Source organism: Canis aureus, chromosome 26 (genome assembly GCF_053574225.1).
Source record: "Canis aureus isolate CA01 chromosome 26, VMU_Caureus_v.1.0, whole genome shotgun sequence".
NCBI classification, from domain to species: Eukaryota; Metazoa; Chordata; class Mammalia; order Carnivora; family Canidae; genus Canis; species Canis aureus.
The window spans coordinates 44,325,143-44,343,710 of NC_135636.1; the positions used below are offsets into that span (position 1 = coordinate 44,325,143).

An 18,568-nucleotide genomic window follows, 5' to 3' on the forward strand; every position below is an offset into this window, starting at 1 on the left:
TTTCAAAGAACATATGTGTCCCCAGTTTCTCAGTGACAGATGAAAAGAAAGCAAATTCTATGATTTATGAAATGCGTGCCATTGTTCCTGCTCATGGAGCGTGTTTCAGCGCCAGCACGTGAAAGTGGGATTGCATGAATCCTGACCCATGGGCCCACGGAGGAGGAACTGCAGGAGGGTTGGAAGGCAAGGGGATCAGGTCACAGAACAGCCTGGGGTCCCATGTGACATGAGAGGAAGAGCAGAGATAGCACTTTTGTGGGGAAAAACAAAAAGAGAGAGAATCAAATTTGGTGTCATTTTGAAAACTCATTGAGAACAAAAATGTGTTCCTGGTCCCTGCATTGGTAAGTGCTGGCAATATAGAGAGTTAAGTCAGACATAAATAACTCTCACCTTTATTCTGGAGACCCGGGATCGAGTCCCGCATTGGGCTCCCTGCATGGAGCCTGCTTCTCCCTCTGCCTGTGTCTCTTCCTCTCTCTCTCTCTCTGTCTCTCATGAATAAATAAATAAAATATTACAAAAATAACTCTCACCCTTAAAAAAATCTCCCATCCAAAAAGTATGAGTGAGAAGACAATGAAATCAACAATTTCCAGAAGAGCTGGGTTGAACGGAAGAAGTTCCTGATAGGAGTGTTTGGAGGAGGGAGGGCCAACCCAGTGGGTTTACAGTGAGCAAGGAAGATTTTCTTGCAGGGGTACAAGTGGAACTCAGTTTTAAAGTTGTAAAACACTGGGGGAAAGGCGGCCCAGCCAAGCATTCAACGGAGTCCCTTTCTTCCTTCCATTTTGCCCTCCAGTGGGTTTTAGTTGAGTGTTTACTATGCCCTCCATCCTAGGGATACAAGTGTGAGCAAAATCAGACAGCACTGCCTTTCAGAGCTTCACACGCAAGTACGGAATTCAGACATGAATCTGGACTTTACTCCAGAGAATACAGATGGAATTCAGCAGGGGGTAGGGATCTGTGAAGTTGGATGAAAAAAACCTGGTATCTTTACTTTCAAAACCCCTTCATTGATGTTTACCATTCCCTTCCATTATGAATTTCAGCAACAAATCCAAAAGCATTAGCAATATCTGTGTCTTTGCTCACCAATATAAATCCCATATTTTGTATCTTATTATAATTGTTGCAGATGCTGTAAAATATCACTTGTACTTATTACCACTTCAAAATTACAGCGGTTATTAGACCTTTCACTAGATCTTGTTATTTAATGTCTTAATAAAAAAGCACATTTATTAACATGCAACGTTTAAGAAAATATTTTGATAACCAATTATATTGAAATGCAAGTTTCTTTGTAATCTTATGTATGTTATATCACGCATCTGATAACAATATCCTGGTTTTCCCAAACTGCCATAAGGATCCATGGAACAAAAGTATTAAGAAAATTATTAAGAACTGACTAAATGCTAACTGAAACTGATAAAACTTGCAATTTTGCCAAGTGCCATAGAGGGAAGATAAACAATGCAAAGGGAACCTAGGAATGGAGGTAAATGAGGGTTTCCCTGAGGAAGGAAGTGTGAACCGGGTTATGGAGGAAAAGTAAGTTTTAACTAGCAGAGATGGGGTAAAAGAACATTCTAGAAGGAAAGGTACACAAACATGCCTTGAGATGGGTTGGGGATGCTAGTGCAGGGATGTTGGTACAGGGATACCGATGCAGAGATGCTAGTGCAAGAATGAAGGTACAGGGATGCTGGTGTAGGGATGAAAGGGTAGGGGTGCTGGTGCAGGGCTGAGGGTGTAGGGATGCTTATGCAGGGCTGAGGGTGCAGGAATGCAAGTGCAGGGCTGAGAGTACAGAGATACTGGCACAGTGATGCCAATGCAGGGCAGGTGAGGCTCAGAGGTTTGTGAAACGTGGCTGAAGCAGCGGGTAGAGGTCTAACAAGACAGAGTCAGAAAGCAGGGGAACACGACAGGACAAGGACACTGGGGTGATGTAGGTAGGGACTACATGTGGTTGGGTTTAGCTGAAGGCCAGACCCAGGCTAGATAGAGAAAAGGTGAGGTTGCACAGGCCTGCAGGGCTCAGACCACCACTGGCTTTGACTGGTCTGTGATAGTCTGGTCTCTCAGACCTTATCCAGAGGAATGGGAGCCACAGAACAGTTCTCTGGTCAACCTCCCACAGGGAGCCCACACTTGATGAGCTGGTGTATCAGTCAGGGTTCTCCAGAGAACTAGAACCTGTATGTAGAACACAGAACACAAGATATGCAGGGATACATTTCAAGGCCCCCAGTGGATGCCTAAAACTGTGGATGGTACCAAACCCTATAGATACTACATTTTCCCCTATACATTCATACCTATGTTCAAGTTTAACTCACAAATTAGGCACAGTGGGAGATTAACAGCATCAACTAATAATGAAATAGAGCAATTCTAAAAATACACTGTAAGGTTATATGAATGTTGTGTCTCTCTCAAAATAGCATTTTAAAGATTTTCTTTATTTATTTGAGAGCGAGAAAGAGAGCTTGAGCAAGGATGTGGGGAGAGGGAGAAGCAGGCTGCCCACTGAGTAGGGAAATCAAGGCAGGACTCTATCCCAGGACCCCCAGGATCATGACCTGGGCCAAAGGTAGGCATTTAGTTGACTGAGCCACCCAGGTGCTCCTCTCTCCAAGTATCTTACTGTACTGTCCTCACCCTTCTTGCGATGACGTGAGAGGATACAATGCCTACGTGATGAGCTGGAGTGAGTTGAGTGACATAGGCGCTGTGACAAAGTGTTAGGGTACTATTGATCTTCTGACAAAACATCAGAAGGAAGATCACCTGCTTCCAGACCATGAGAAAGTGAAACCATGGTTGGGGGTGGGGAGAATGCTATATGTATATTTAATTCTCAGATTCTCACTGTTTGTGGCAGGTATGTTCTCTAAAGTTGCCATAGACACTGAATTCGTGACATTGATCCTACGGGAAATACAGGGCTGGGTTCTGGTGAGCCTCTGGTCACAATAGTTTCATTAACTGATCAATACATAACCTTGTTTTATGTGTGTTTCTGTTTCAAGACACCTTATTTAAAACACGTTGTTGATTCATTAACACTGAACTCACAGCCAACAGCACTATATCTCATGCTCAGACAATGCTTATTTAACATGCATATTCTCTCCACAAGCCCCATCACGGCCTTTTTTGCACTTAGGAACAGCTAGGCAGTGCTTCTTGGGGCACGATGCTCAGGGGCCATTTTATTTTATTTTTTAAAGATTTTATTTATTTATTCATGAGAGACACAGAGAGAGAGAGAGAGGGAGAGAGGCAGAGACACAGGCAGAGGGAGAAGCAGGCTCCAGCAGGGAGCCCGATGCGGGACTCGATCCTGGGTCTCTAGGATCACACCCTGGGCTGAAGGCGGTGCTAGACCACTGAGCCACCCAGGCTGCCAACTCAGGGGCCATTTTAAACAGTGAAACCATTGACAGAAAGCCCAGCGATGCCAAACGTGTGGCACTGAATAGGTTGCAAAAGGACACACTTATTTCCAGGATGAGAGAAGCATGAAACTAGAAGGCGGACCATTGCCTTGCTGGACCTCAGCTGGGGACACGTGCATCAGGTGACTCAAATCTTTCACCATCTGCGCCTGTCATGATTGAGAGCAGCACGAGTATTAATTTTGAGGTTTCAAATACGTTCGAGCGAGCAGGCAACCTGGTAAATACCGAATCCACGAATAATGAGCTTCAACTGTCTATACATGATTTCTTTCAAGGAATTGGCTCACATGCCTGTAGAGGCTAGCAAGTTCGCAATCCAGAAGGCAGGCCAGCAGGCTGGAGCTTAGGCAGGAGCAGATGCTGCAGTGTTGGGGAAGAGTTTCTCCTTCCTCGGGGAAACGTCAAGTTTTGCTCTTAGAGACTTTCCAAGGATTAGTGGAGGGCCACCCATATCATATTATCGAGCGGAATCTCCTTCATTTAAAGCGAACTGATTACAAAATGTTAACCACGTCTACAAAAGACCCCCGGGAGCCACCTCTAGATGAATGTTTGCTTGACTGAGTGCTAGAGCCTCACCGACGTGACACATGAAAGTAACCATCACTGATGGTGTGGAAGGGAGGGAGAGCCAGCTGCAAACCATGTAGGTCACTGAAGTGAGAAAATCCTGTTACTTGGGCCCTGCTCTTAGAGTTTCTAGAATCCTTTCCCTCCTTCTGAGCATTTAAGAGCTCCCTGCTACCACTTCCAGGGAAGAGGACTGGGTGGAAGGACAGATGGCCATGGAGGGCAAGGGCCAAGAGATGTGGCTATGGAGCTCAAAATACTTTGAGAGTAAAGTCCTAATGCATTTGTCATGTATTTCCCCATAGCCTCTCAGCTACACTTATTCATTTTTGAATTATTGCCACTATTATTCATTTTTCTTTAAGATTGTGGAGTCTGGCGATCCCTGGGTGGCACAGTGGTTTAGCACCTGCCTTTGGCCCAGGGCACGATCCTGGAGACCCGGGATCGAGTCTCATGTCGGGCTCCCGGTGCATGGAGCCTGCTTCTCCCTCTGCCTGTGTCTCTGCCTCTCTCTCTCTCTGTGTGACTATCATAAATAAATAAATAAATAAATAAATAAATAAATAAATAAAAGATTGTGGAGTCTGGAGCTCTTGAGTGGCTCAGTTGGCTGGGTATCCAACTCTTGATTTTGGCTCAGGCCATGATCTCAGGATCGTGGGATTGAACCCCGTGCTGGGCTCTACCCTCAATGGGGAGTCTGACTGAGATTCTCTCCCTCTGGCCCTCTACATGCTCTGTCTCAAATAAATAAATCATTTTTTTAAAAAGATGTAGAGTCGGGACACCTGGGTGGCTCAGTGGTTGAGCATCTGCCTTTGGCTCTGGGTGTGATCCCGGAGTCCTGGGATCGAGTCCTGCATCTGGCTTCCAGGAGGGAGCCTGCTTCTCCCTCTGCCTATGTCTCTGCCTCTCTCTGTGGGTCTCTCCTGAATAAATTAAAGAAACCTTAGGGAAAAAAAGATGTAGAGTCCTATAAAGTAGTTGCATTGTAGTATCACTGAGGTATTTTTTTTAGTAACAAAATATCTGGTTAAAATACTTCGGATAAAGTATCCAAAATGGTTAAAGAGGAGAAAGGAGGAGAAGGAGAAGAGGGGGAAGGAAGAGAAAGAAGAAGAGGAAGGAAGAGGAGGGAGAAGGAGATGCGAATATACAGTAAAGCCTGCATGTGGCCCACAGAGCCTGGAGTATCTCCCATCTGACCCCTCACAACACAAGTTTCCTGACCTTGGGCTTGGGAACTGGACCATGGCCTCAAGGATGGAGCCTCCATCTTCCCACTTCCTTCACATACCAACCTCGTCCTCCCTCATGGACAGCCACCATGCCTACAGATGCCTGGTTGAGGAAGGGACAGAACTTTGTCATCTAGTGTCTCTCTTTTACCACAAGGGAAGATCCTTTCCAGAAGACCCCAGTCTACCTCCCTCAGCCTCCATTGGCTGAAACACCATCACATGGGCTAGCTGCAGGGGAGGCTCCATGGACTGGAACACAGCCACACGGGCTAGCTGCAAGGGAGGCTGGGAAAGGGCTGGCTGTTTTAAGACTCCCCGTGGGAGGACTCCTTTCACATAAAGAAGCAGCAGGTGGGATTACCTGTTGGGGTGACATCCACCAGTGTTTGCTCATGGGAACACTCACCTCCCCAGAGCTATTTATAATAATACCAACCATTTATGGTGTGAAGACAGGGACACTGTCCTCGTGTTAGATGCTGGTCGGTGCTAAGGGTCCACCCTCCTGTCTGTGGGATGCAGAGACGAGAATGCATGCAGCTGATCAGCTGGGATTCATGCTCAGCTCTCCAGAGCACTTTAGGTCTTAATCTGTGTGGTGGTTAGCCAGGCACAGAAACCTAAAATTCATTACCTTGTATACCTAAAGTCCATTCACTTTATGTACTATGTGATACCTTAATAGAAAAAGGTATAAAACTGCCAAAAAAAAAAAAGAGTACAGGGGTCTTTACATCATCCTACTAAATACATACAAAGACACATTTATACAAATACTTGTGTACGTATCCATCCATATATATGTATAGACCCCATATCCTCTATGTACGTAGATAGGTGTGCAGATACACGTTAGCTGGTGTGTATTGAGTCCAATTAAGAGCAACTGGTATACGGTGAGGGTCAGCAAAGCTGACCAGGGATTCCCATCTCCTTCCCAGGCAACTATGCTCTAATAAGAAGCTTTCTCTTTGATCTCACATTTACCCCTTGTCAACACCCTTCCAGTAGCTCCTGGATTTGCAAGGTCCTAGATAAGACACTGAATTACTCTCCACCACAGAATCTATGGGATCCCAGAGAAAAGGCAATGCCCACCTCTTTGTGACATCTTCTTTAAATAATCAGTAGAACTAAAGAATTAAAAACCCTTGTAACAGTGACTTTAAATAAGAGACTTTTTTTTTTTTTTTTTTTTTTTTTTTTTTTTTTTTTAGCATTCCCCCTTGCTTTTCTTCTCAAAACACAAGGGGCTAATTAAAAGTAGAAAAGTTCTTGTTTGATCAGAAATTCTTATGTTTAGGAAAAAAGCAGAGAAAACTACTCTCATATTCAGGAAGGGCTTAATTGGCTTTAAAGGCACAACGGGGATCCCTGGGTGGCGCAGCGGTTTGGCGCCTGCCTTTGGCCCAGGGCGCGATCCTGGAGACCCGGGATCGAATCCCACATCAGGCTCCCCGTGCATGGAGCCTACTTCTCCCTCTGCCTGTGTCTCTGCCTCTCTCTCTCTCTGTGACTATCATAAATAAATAAATAAAAAAAAAAATTAAAAAAAAAAAAAATAAAGGCACCAAATTCCCTTTCTCTCTCTGGGACATTCCAGGTGAACCTTCTTTTCTGAGCCCGCAAAGAACAGGTAAAGTGATGGGGTCATGAGAATTAGAGCTTCCACTTGAAAGATGGTCTTTTGATTTGAATATATGAGATTCTCTTCCAACCCAACACATATGATTCTTCTCTGAGCACCTCCTGGAAGTCCTGGTCTTTTGGCTGACTTCTCTCCATAAATGACTTTATTACTTGAGCTGTAAGCTTGTTTATTGAGGAAGATGTGTGTGGTGGTCCCTAATGGAGCATGTCGGCATAAAAGCCCCATTATACTGAGTCAGGACTGGGTCCTTCCATTTCGCACCACACTCTCTCCTGGATTTATTAGAATTAGTGCAGGAAAAGTGAGTGCTCGATGTAGCACAGCCTTTCTGAAACGGATGTGTTTCCACCACTAGAGTAGACTAGAAAAGGAATTCCCTGGGCTCATAGGTGCTCCTACCAAGAGGAACCATGGAGTTCATCAAAAGATGAACATCACTGAAAGTGGGTACAAGATAGCAAAGTGATGTATCTATGGAAAAGGAAAATTCACAAACGTTCTTTCCACCACAGTGACCCTAAAAGTCGGCATGTCCATTGGTTGGGAGACTGTTTTCAGTTCGATTTGTTAAGTGGACGATTAAAATGATTGCATCAGGAGAAAGTCACACACAATTCAGTTTAGCATTAGAAAATTTTTTTTTGTCTTATAAAGTGCCTATCTCTTGACTCTTGCCAATTTTTGTTTAGTAATTAAAGCAGGAGCTCATTTATCCACTAACGGGGACAAGTGTGCATGAAGGTGTGTGTTGATCTAGCATGTCCTTGCAGAGAGCATGCTCCTGTTGCCCTCTCTGCTCATTATTCAGTTACTGATACTGTCACCTAAAAACGACACTGGTGGGAATGCCAGCAAGGGTGACTTGGGTTTAGGGGTGGGAATAGTCATGGTGGGGTGTGAGGGTAAGGAGTGCAAACCTGGCAAAGAATGAAGCACAAGAGAGAAAGCGAAGCACTGGCTCTTGGACGGTATTTGCACTGACCTGGCTTACATCTTTGGAAGATCTGTTTCATTACTGGCCGAATCTTTGGAACTATCTGTGAATAATAGATGAGGCATTTGGGTTGTCTAAGGTGTGTGATGTCTTGTGCTCTCTTTAAAAGAGCTAGGATGCACGTTACTTATTACCCATCAACACGAGACATACTCCCCAGTCTTATCTAAAAGGTATCAGTATTTTTGCCGTGATGTTGCCCAATGCAAAGATTATGAAGCATCACCTTAATAACTAAGATTTCTGGGTTAAGTGTGAGAGGTACCTGGTCATAAGTGCCGGTGGACAGTTACTTAAATAATTCAGAAAGATCTTATGGCTCCATAAAATGAATGCCTACAACTCTTGTGTCTCCAACCCCTTCTGCTGACCATCAGGAAAGTATAAATAAGGATTCTACTTGGTTGAAAGTGATAATAATCTGCTGGATGTGGCTTAAGCAAAAAACAAAAGGGATTTATTTTAAAGATATTCCATGTTTTATGGGGTGCAAAGGTTATAAAGCATCTGGGTCTTGGGGAAGGTTTAGAATCAGATATTAAAATGCCAATGAATATATTTTGTTCCAGCTCTCAGCACTGCCCTTCTCGGGACATCTGCTGCAAGATGGCTAAGCGAATCGGGCTTTCTAAAATTAAGTCCTGGTGGTCATTATCATTATCTCCCAATAGTTAGAGAAAGGTGTTAGCTCTGAGTCTCCTCCCACAATTTACAACCATGTTCCAATGAAAGTGAATATCAGGCCAGATTTTGTTTTCTTAACAAACAGGCACAGAACAGGCCCAACTCCCTCCATTAAGGTGCCCCAACCACATCCTGCTTAAAAAGTCTTCTAGAAGCAAAGAACACATTTTATGTTAATTCATTGAATTTAAATTTAAGAAAAAGAAGCAAGGGCTCCTGAGTGGCTCAGTTGGTTGGGCTTCTACCTTGGGCTCAGGTCATGATCCCAGGGTCTTGGGATCAAATCCTGCATCGGGCTCCCTGCTCAGCGGGGAGTCTGTTTCTCCCTCTGCCTTTACACCCTGCTTGTGCTCTCTCTCTCACTCTTTCTCAAATAAATACATAAAATCTTTTAAAAAAATAAAGAAAAAGAAGCAAAGGTAATGGTACTCCAGCACAAAGGTTGACACACTCTTTTTTCTCTAAAGAGCCCATATGTTTTTTAAGTTTTGCAGGTGATACAGTCTCTGTTGCAACTACTCAGGTCTGTCTTAGTGTGAACACAACTACAGACAATATGTAAATGTATTAATGTTGGTATATTCCAATCAACTTTATCTATGAACTGAAATTGTAATTTCATAATTTTCATAGGTCAAGAAATATTGTCCTTTTGATTATTGCTAGCCACTTAAAAATGTAAAAGTGATTCTTAGCTCACGGGCTGTGCAAGATCAGGTGGTGGGCTGAAATTGGCTAGTAGGCTGTGGTTTGCCGACCCCAGCTCTAACAGGGTATTCCTAATGATGGTGGCATGATCAAGAGTCTGCCAAAGCAGCACGATCCTAGAACCATTTACTAATCAAGCATGGGACAACTTTGTGACAAGATGATTCTGTGGTTATTTTTCACATAGCCTTCAAAAGGAGGGCTGCATTATGCCATCTACAGACCACCAAGTAGAAACCAGAACATTCTTTGATAATAATGACAAACCCTAATATGCTTGAGGGCTACCTCAACTTCCAGCCAGGGTCCAGATCTCATTCAGTTGTCCACCAATATCCATTTATTGTCACAGGTTATAATCTCCTCCAAAAATAGGCCTCTATCATGTTGAATCTTAAGCAATAAGCATCCTTGCAAGTATCTCCATATCCCCATCCATTAGTGTGGTCCACACTGTCCAGCTTTTCACTTTGCCTGTTACACCCAGCTTCTGAGAAACTGTCTCTGGGGAGACTCTTAACTATGCTTCAGGGCTTCCTATTGTGGTTTAAAGGTTGACTTTTAGCATGGCTTCCGCTTGCTCTTCACCTAAAATGTGTTTGGCTCTCCCTTCAGGCCCACTTTTGAAGTTCAGAGACCCACCACAAAAGTTGTAAGCCACCACAGAATAGTTCTTGGGCTAGCAAAGCCCTTTCCCAAGGCCAAACTGATGTTTCCACCTGCCTCCATTTGCCATGTCCCTGTTGAAATTCACATCAAAGAAAAAGGATTCACAGTTTGTGTGGAGATACTGTGATGTTTACTTCTGCAGGAAAAATAAACAACTGCAAAACAAATCAATTATCAGGGAAAATTAAAAAGGAGAACACCATTGTAAATCCTGGAGAGCACAGCTCAAAATATACTTCATGTCAATTTTATTAATCATGGTCAATTTTCCAATGATGAGAAATTGGCAATTTCATCTGGTTCAATATAATTTGAAGTAAATTATAGATAACTTACTGGAATCAGATAATTCTTTTCTTTTACTTCAGGTAGCCTTGTTCAGCTTCCCAATTTCTAGACCAGACAATATGGCGCTGCTACTGCTCAAATTTTTGCTTTCTAAAGAGAGAAAAAGGGAGAGAGTGAGAGAAACAGAGTGACACCAAATAATAGAGAGACTGCATTTCTTTTTTTTTTTTCTTTTTCTTTTTTTCACCTGCTTTCTTGAAGATTAGTTGACCATATAGTTGTGAGACTGAGTTTCTTTTTGGCCCAGACCTAGGTCCTAGAGAAGGGGCTTTGAGCAGCTCTCATTCCTGGACCAATCAAGGAGGTGGTTCAGGTGGGGGTGAAACCAAAGTCACCGCATAAAGGAGTCTCCAAGAGTCCAACACTATGGACCAGAGTAGAGTGGTAACCGAGACAGTGATCATTGCAAGCCTGAGAGACAACCCAATAATCGTCCTTCAAGAATGTGAGCCTTCAAACCGCTGTTCCATTGCTATGTTAGGGCTGTGTATGAGCCTTGAGAAAAAGAAGTGATATTACCAATAGTCAACACCAGACATCAGAACAGACTCAGGGCATAAAAGAGTGGCCAAGCCATACCAGTGCATACCCTGCTCAGATAGGACGAGTTCCTCTGACTGGCATGCTCCTTCTAGAGTCAGTTCTGTTGTGGACCTAGGCAATGAGCAAGGGCTTTTCCAATAGAGAGGCCTACACGAGACTGGGCAAAGAGACAGACAGGGAGCTGGTGTGCCTTCTCCCAATTTTGCAATTTGTCACTTTGGTCTTTTGGTATTTGTTGCCCAGTGAGCTGCTAAGCTTCTGTGTTCACCAAGCATTCTTGTCCATCTCTGGAAAGGAGAAAGCATGAATAAGCACCCAGTCTGAATGTTGTCTTGCGTGTCTGCTTTGAAGAAGGGTTTCTAAAAATACCTTAGGGCTAAATTGCAGTGTCAAGGTTTAAAACCTTTCACTGTCTAAATGACATAGCTCGGTCGATTTGCTTCTCAGCCCAAGGAATGTGAGCAAGTATGTCTGCAAAGACTGCAGCATTCATCTGCCTTAGGAGTCCCTACTCCCAGCAACAGCCATGGGCAACACAGCCTAAGCCCCTTGTCCCTGCTAATCAGAACAAAGAGTCCTCACCTCAACAGGTGGCAGCTTATAAGAGAGCCTCAAAATTTGCTGAATGAATCCTGGAATGTTCTATCTTCTCCACCTCGAGGTTTCTTGAGCTCTTGTGTCTCTTCAGCACCAGTCAACTCCATTATTCTCCACTGGGAGGAGAGAGGGACCAAATCTCTGCTGTTGGAGGGGGCAGGGTTCAAATCTGTGCTGACGTTGCACAGTGCTTCCCACATGGAGGACAGGTGAGAATGGAATGTAAGCCTCATGGGACAGGAGAAAATGTCAGGGGTCACTGAGGGAGCTAATCTAACAGACGGATGCGTGCCTTCATGTTGAACTATAGGGGATGTTCTACTTTCATGGCTTCCTGCTAGGTCCCCAGTAGATATTTATCAAACCAGAGTGCACACTGGGAATTGGTGATGTTCAGAAGAAGAGAAGGCAGGAGGCAGGAGGAGGGGCCCTGGGACTGGGTTGTTTGCAAATACTGGAGGGGTCATGCTTCAACAGAGTAGAGCTTCCACATGAGCTAAGGTACCCAATAGCTTCCCATTGCTTAAAGAATACATCCCAAACTACTCACGGGGCCTACAAAGGTCTATATATGTGGTTCTCACAATCACTTGAAGAGCATTAAAAAATATCGATGCCTGGACCAACCATGGGCTTATCTCTGGGATGGGAGCCTCAGCATCTGCATATTTTGCATACTAGAGGCTGGGAGTCTCTGCTGTCATAATCTGGAACTAACCTACCTGTCTAGATTTGTTCAGGGCTCCTGTCTCATTGGCCTCCTTTCTGTTCCCGGAATATTCCAAGTTCATTCCAACTTCAGGGCTTTTGGTTTCCCTGGTTCCTGTGCTCGGAAGAGTCTTCTTCCTCATTAAAGCTTGCTCATCAGCTCAAAATGTTAGTGAGGCCTTCCCTGACCCTCTGTACTGGTTTCCTAGGGCGGCTGTGACAAAGTACCCCAGAGAAGGTGGCTTAAAACAACAGAAGTATATTTTCTCATAGTTCTGGAAGCTGGAAGTTCAAAATCAAGATATTGGCAGGGCCATGCTCTCTGAAGCCTCTAAGGGAGGGTGCATTCCATATCTTTCTCTTTGCTTCAGTGGTTGACAGCAATCATTGGCGTTTCTTGGCTGGAAGATGCATCAGTCCAATCTCTGCCTCTGTCCTCTGTCCACACGTGGTGTTTTCCCTGTGTGTCTTCACATTGTCTTCTCTCAGCAAACATCTCTTCTCCAATTTTTATGAGGATACCAATCACTGGCTCCCTGTGATAAAATCATTTTGACTTGATTACATCCACAAGGACCATATTCCAATTAAGATCATGATCATAGGTACCAGGGGTTAGGACTTCAATATATTTTTAGAGGGGGCGCAATTTCACCCATAATGCTCTCCATCCAACGTAGCTTCTCCTCACTCTCTCTGGTCATTATTGCTTCACTTTTCTTGACTATGTTTGAAACGACCTCACTTCTTGATTAGTTTATTTGTGTGCTGGCTGTCTTCCTCACTGACTGTAAGTTCCATGAAATCAGGAACCTTGGTTATCTGGGGGGGGGGGGGGGCACCATGTTGACCATGCCTGAAAGGGTGCATATTAAATATTTGGATTAATGAAGTAGGACTAATGATCAAAGAATAAAAATTACAGGGAAGCAGATTTTGGTTCACCCTGAGGAATACTTTTATATAATTAAAGCCCACTCAAAATGAAACAGTTGCTTTTTTTTTTTTTTTAAAGTAATGAGTTCCCCATCATGGGAGAAGTTCTTTCCAACGTTGGGTAATGTCTTAGCAGGGATACTGGAGGGAGGATTCACATGTCAGTTCAGGAATGGATTTATGACCTCTAAGGACCTTTTAAATCCAGAAGTTCAATAATTCTATATTTGAGCAGAGACTTTTAAAACACACAGTGTCTCAACAAAATGACTCTAATGGTGAAAACTTCAGGCAGGCGGAAGTTCCTCAGCTCACCCTCTGACAGGTGAAATCTTGTGACAGCCCTCATACCACATTACGTTTGTAGCCTCCCTCTGTCTCATGAGTCTATTCTTAAGTGTAGTTAGAATTTCTTCTTCTTTTATTTATTGATGATTATTTTGGGGGGTAGACCCTTTCTATCTCAGAGAAAACAGCAGAAGGAGATTTAACATTTCTGGTCGGGATCTCTTTAATGTCTTCGCTGAGCCTGTTACAATGAGAATCTTGTATTACGTTGGCCCTGTCTTAAGAAAGGAACACCTTCTCTGTTGAAAGCTCTTGCTGCCAGGGGACTCAATGTTACCAGAGCAGTCAACTTTGATTTGTGTATCAATAATATCGTGTCAGTAGCCAGAGGGTATGGCATCAGGGCGTTCCAGATGCTTTTATTGGTGCTTTTGCTGGAGGATTATTTCAAATTAACTTCAGTCTCTTGGAAGACACTGAACAGTAGAATGCTATTTCCCATTTGTAAACAAAATGGTGAATAATTACAGGAGAAACCAAGACAGGCTGATTTCTAGGAAATGTCACGTCTGCAGATCTTAATTTTCTCCAAGCACCGTTGCCCTGTTCCTCTTCTCCTGTTGCTTATATCCTCGCAGGTGTAATACTGAATAGAACCTGGTTACAGGGTGATGGGTGGCTTCACAGCCACTCAACAAAATAACTAGAGACTCTTTTGCTGCCTCTGTATCCATGGGGCGAGATTGGGAGGCTGGGGAAGATAGAGTGGCAGTTTTAAATGGTATAATACAATGTTAAAAAAAAAAAAGTTTGCATGTGATGGTGAAGGTAATGGGTATACATTCTGGAGAAGACTGCGAAGCAAAGGGAGCAAACCACAAATTACCTGTGATTCTATCACCCAGGATAGCCACTGTTCACCATTTCGGTTTGTTTACTTTGGCTGTTCTCTCCATCCCTCCTTCCCCCCTTCTCTCTCTGAAATAATACTATTTGTTCACTTAATAATATAAAACAGAGGCTAGCAAGCCTTTCCTATAACGAGCTAGGTAGTAAATAAATACCTTGGGCTTTGCTGGCCAAAGGGGCCTCCATCCCACCTACTCAGTCCTGCAGCTGCAGAACAAAACCAGCCAGAGATGGTAAGAAAGCAAATGGGTGTGGCCAAGATACCACCCAGACATTCACAAAAAATGCCTGATGGGCAGGATCTGTCCCGTTGGCCAGGGTTTGCAGACTCCTGATACAACATGATATATTTTTTTTACACATCACTAATATTTCTCAACACCATTTTCAAAGATGCCAGAGTATACCATTGCATTCATGCACTGTAATCTTTTAGACAATCCATTGTTGTTGGATATATTATACATGATTTCCATTTTTCGTTGTAGTAAGTAACGCAGTGATGACCATTCTTGTGGCTAAATCTTTCAACACAGTCTTGATTATTTTCCTTGGTATACATTAATTAAAAGAACATTGATAAGCCTGAGATATGCGCAAAGGCCTCACCGATTTCAGTTGTCCCAGAGGCATGCAGTTGTAGCCTGCTCCTCCTGTGTAGGCAATTCCCTCTGGACATTTTCCTGGTGTTGAATGTAAATTCACCCATAGTGGTATTAGGGCCCTGAAGTTAGTGCCAGTGATTATTGTCAGAAGGAGAGAGGAGTGGGAGAGATAAAGAGCTGTTTCAGGTTTCTTTTTGTGGGTCACAAATATTTTGAGAATATGAGAAAAACAAAGTCTGTTCTCTGAAGGAAAATGCACACCCCACAATATTCCACCTGTAATTTCAGAGGGCCCAAAGAAACCTAGGCAGAGAAACACAGTAACAATTGTCTCCATGAAAATCTACATCCCTGGAGACAGGTGCCCAAACTGGGTAAGACCTTCTGCCTGTTGATCTATCTTCTTTTTTCAGCATGGTCTAGTGGAGGTTTAGTTCTCCTGGTTGAAATTCTCTAAACCTAATTTTACGTGTTCTTATTATTGTTTCTTAAATGCTATAATCCCAGTTGTGCGATGAAGTGGGAAAAGAAAGAAAGGGGCTAGAGGAAGGAAGGGAGAATAAAACAAATGATGAAGAAATTGAAGAGAACAAGAAAAACAGAAGAAACACAGGTCAGGAAAATGAAGACCATGTCACTAGTTTTGCCCCCATCTCAAAGGTTTGAAGAATGTGTAACAAAGGCCCCAAATCCCCAAGCAAATTTGAGGCCTTGCCATTGGTGTTGAATCTGGCCCCATGTTCTATCCACGTTTATTGACTTTTGCTCCAAGCATGGCTCTTCTGTAGACACTAGGAAGACTGTCCAGGGAGCACCAGTACACACGCTCCAGGGTCTGTCTCTTTACATACATGGGGCAGGCTGCCTGGTGGGGCCCTTGGCAGCATCATGTTGGAGCACACAGGTCTTGGCTAAAGTAGCCAGCTCGGCTCAATGTGCCATGAAAGAGCAAGGGCTCAGCTTTACAAGCTACATCCAAAATCCAGATTTTTATGTGAATCTCCCACTATTAGAATGTTGGCAATGATTTTTTAAAATTTAGATTACAAATGGTAAAAAAGGCACAATTCTGAGCCTACACGTTGTCTGCGGGGAAAGATACTGTGACATTAAGTTGACATTTGTGACATTGTAACTGAAATAACTTTTCGTGTCATACTGGTGTCCACTTGTGTAGGCAACTCCCAAGTTCTGTATATTCTCTCAATATGTGGTTGTATCTTAACGGAACATCTTTTTCTTGGGCATTTTCTTTCAAGCAGCTAACTATCATGTGCCAAGAGAAAACATGAAGGATGAATCCAAGCAAGTTGTCTTCTCTGCAAAGCACTTTCTCCCCCTACATCAACTTTATTGAGATAGAATATACATACAGTAAAAAGCTCCTATTTCAGTGTAGTTTGATGAGTTTTCAAGAACATATATGCCTTCACACCCGTCACAGCAGTAAAGGCATAGAACAATTTCATTACACCAAGAAATTCCTGATGCCTCTTTATAGTTAATTCTCAGAGCTCTTTCTACAACCCCAGACAAGCACTGATCTTCTTCTGTCACTATAATTTTGCCTGTACTGGAACTTAATTTAATGGAATTATTCAATGTGTGTGTGTGTGGTTTTGCTTTTTTAGTATCTGAATTTTTTGCTTAGCATAATGTTTTTGAGATCCATCCATGTCTCACAAGTTTCTCCCTTTTTATTACTGAGTGGTGTGGACTTATTCGTTACATGGATATACCACTATTTTTTATCCATTCATTTATAGATAGGCATTAGGGCTGTTCCCAGTTTGTAGGTTATTGTGAGTAGAGGTGGTATGAATATGTGTACATACAACTTTGTGTGGATGTATACTTTCATCTCTTTTAGGTGAACTCTTGAAAGTGGAATTGCTAGGGTGCATGCTAAGTATATATTTAACTTTATGAGAAATTGCCAAGAAGTTCTCCAAAGCGGTTGTACCATTTTAAATTCCTAGCATTAAAATTTGAGAGTTTCAGTTGTTCCAGATCCTTATCAATACTTGTGGTCAGCCACTTTATTTTAAGCTGTTGTTCATATGCCCATATAGATTTTAAAATCATACTGTCAATTTCTACAAAAGACTGGTGGGATTTTGAATGGGATTGCGTTGAATCTTTAGACCATTTTAGGGAGAACTAACTTCTTAATGATATTGAGTCATCTAATCCATGATCACGTATACCTTTCCATTTATTTAGGCCTTTTTTAATATCACATCTGCAATATTTTCTATTTTCAGCATACAGTCCTCGCAAATATTGTGTTAAATATATTTCTAGGTACTTCATGGGTTTTGATGCTATTATAAGTTATATGTTTGAATATTATTTACCAATTCTGTGTTGATAGTATCTAGAAATGCAACTGGTTTTTGAATATTAATCTTGTTGCCTGTGACATTGATAAATTCATCAATTAGTTCTAGTAGATTTTTTTGTAAAGTTCTTAGAATTTCCTGTGTTTGTGATCATACCATCTATAAACAAACATAGTTCAAAAACTGTCTTCCTAGGAAAGCCTTTTATTACTTTTCCTTGACTTGTAATATCTAGGATGCCAGGACAATTTGAGCAGAAGTGGTGGATCAGAAATCATTGTTATATCATTGATCTTAGGAGGAACGTATTCAGCCCTTCTGCATCAAGCAGGAATGGTGAAAGTTTTGGGTTGTTCTTTGGTGCCCCTTTTCAGGTTGAGAAAGTTCTTTCTATTGCTATTTTGGTGGAAACTTTTATCATGAATAGATATTGATTTTAATCAAATAATGTTTTTGTATCTGGCTGGCTGGTAGTATTTTTCCCCCTTTATTCTGTTATCTGGTGAATTATATTGATTAATGTTCAAATAGTAACCCAACCTTGCTTTCCTGGGATTAAGCACCACTTGGTCATGATGTTTTACTTCTTTTATATATAACAATGGATTCCATTTAAAATATTTGTTAAGAATTTTTGTGTTTATGTTCATGAGGTATTAATCTGTAGGGTCATTTTCTCTTGTTACAAATCTGTCCACTCTTGGTATTATGGCATTGGCATCTTCAATGAGGTGGAAATGTTCTCTTCTCTATTTTTTGAACATGTTTAATGTTAGTAGCATTTATTCTCAAAATATTGTATAGGATTTTTGAGTGAAACTGTCTGGGCCTGGAATTGATCTTCTGAGAAGAATTTTAGTTAGAAAATCAAATTCTTTAATAGATTTAGGGTTATTCTGATTTTCTAATTCTTTTTATGCCACTTTAGGTACTTTGTATCTTTCAAGCACCCAAACCTTGATTTCTAAAATCCTTCTCCAATAAGAGGAACTAAGGCCCTGCAGAGAAATATTTAAAACTCTAATCAAATATGTAAAAGTAGACTAAAAAATTCCCAAACTAGATATTTTGGATGATCTGCCAATAATGAGTCCATAGTCTTCCTCAGCAACAACCAGTGGAGCTGAATAGTGGAGCTGCCCCCTTAGAAGGAGCATTGCCTTGTGTATGAAACAGACACCACGGCTCACAGAGTCTAAGGGTAACCTTCAGCCAGTTACACCAGTAGTTTCAACCTGGGGGTGATTTCAGCCTGCGGGGGTACATCTGGCAGTATCTGGAGATATTTTTGAT

General features: G+C 42.4%; 2 long non-coding RNA genes across 5 annotated transcripts in view; one reads left to right on the forward strand and one right to left on the reverse strand.

Moving 5' to 3' along the window:
- LOC144298540 (uncharacterized) overlaps positions 1-18,568 on the forward strand; it is a 196,192-nt gene that overhangs the window by 167,756 nt on the left and 9,868 nt on the right. The window lies entirely within an intron of this gene.
- The window catches only part of LOC144298539 (uncharacterized), a 104,273-nt gene that overhangs the window by 11,725 nt on the left and 73,980 nt on the right, over positions 1-18,568 (reverse strand). For all 3 annotated transcript variants that reach the window (XR_013365468.1, XR_013365466.1, XR_013365467.1), the window contains exon 5: positions 10,336-10,437. This is a non-coding gene — a long non-coding RNA (uncharacterized LOC144298539). The remainder of the gene's footprint in view (positions 1-10,335; positions 10,438-18,568) is intronic.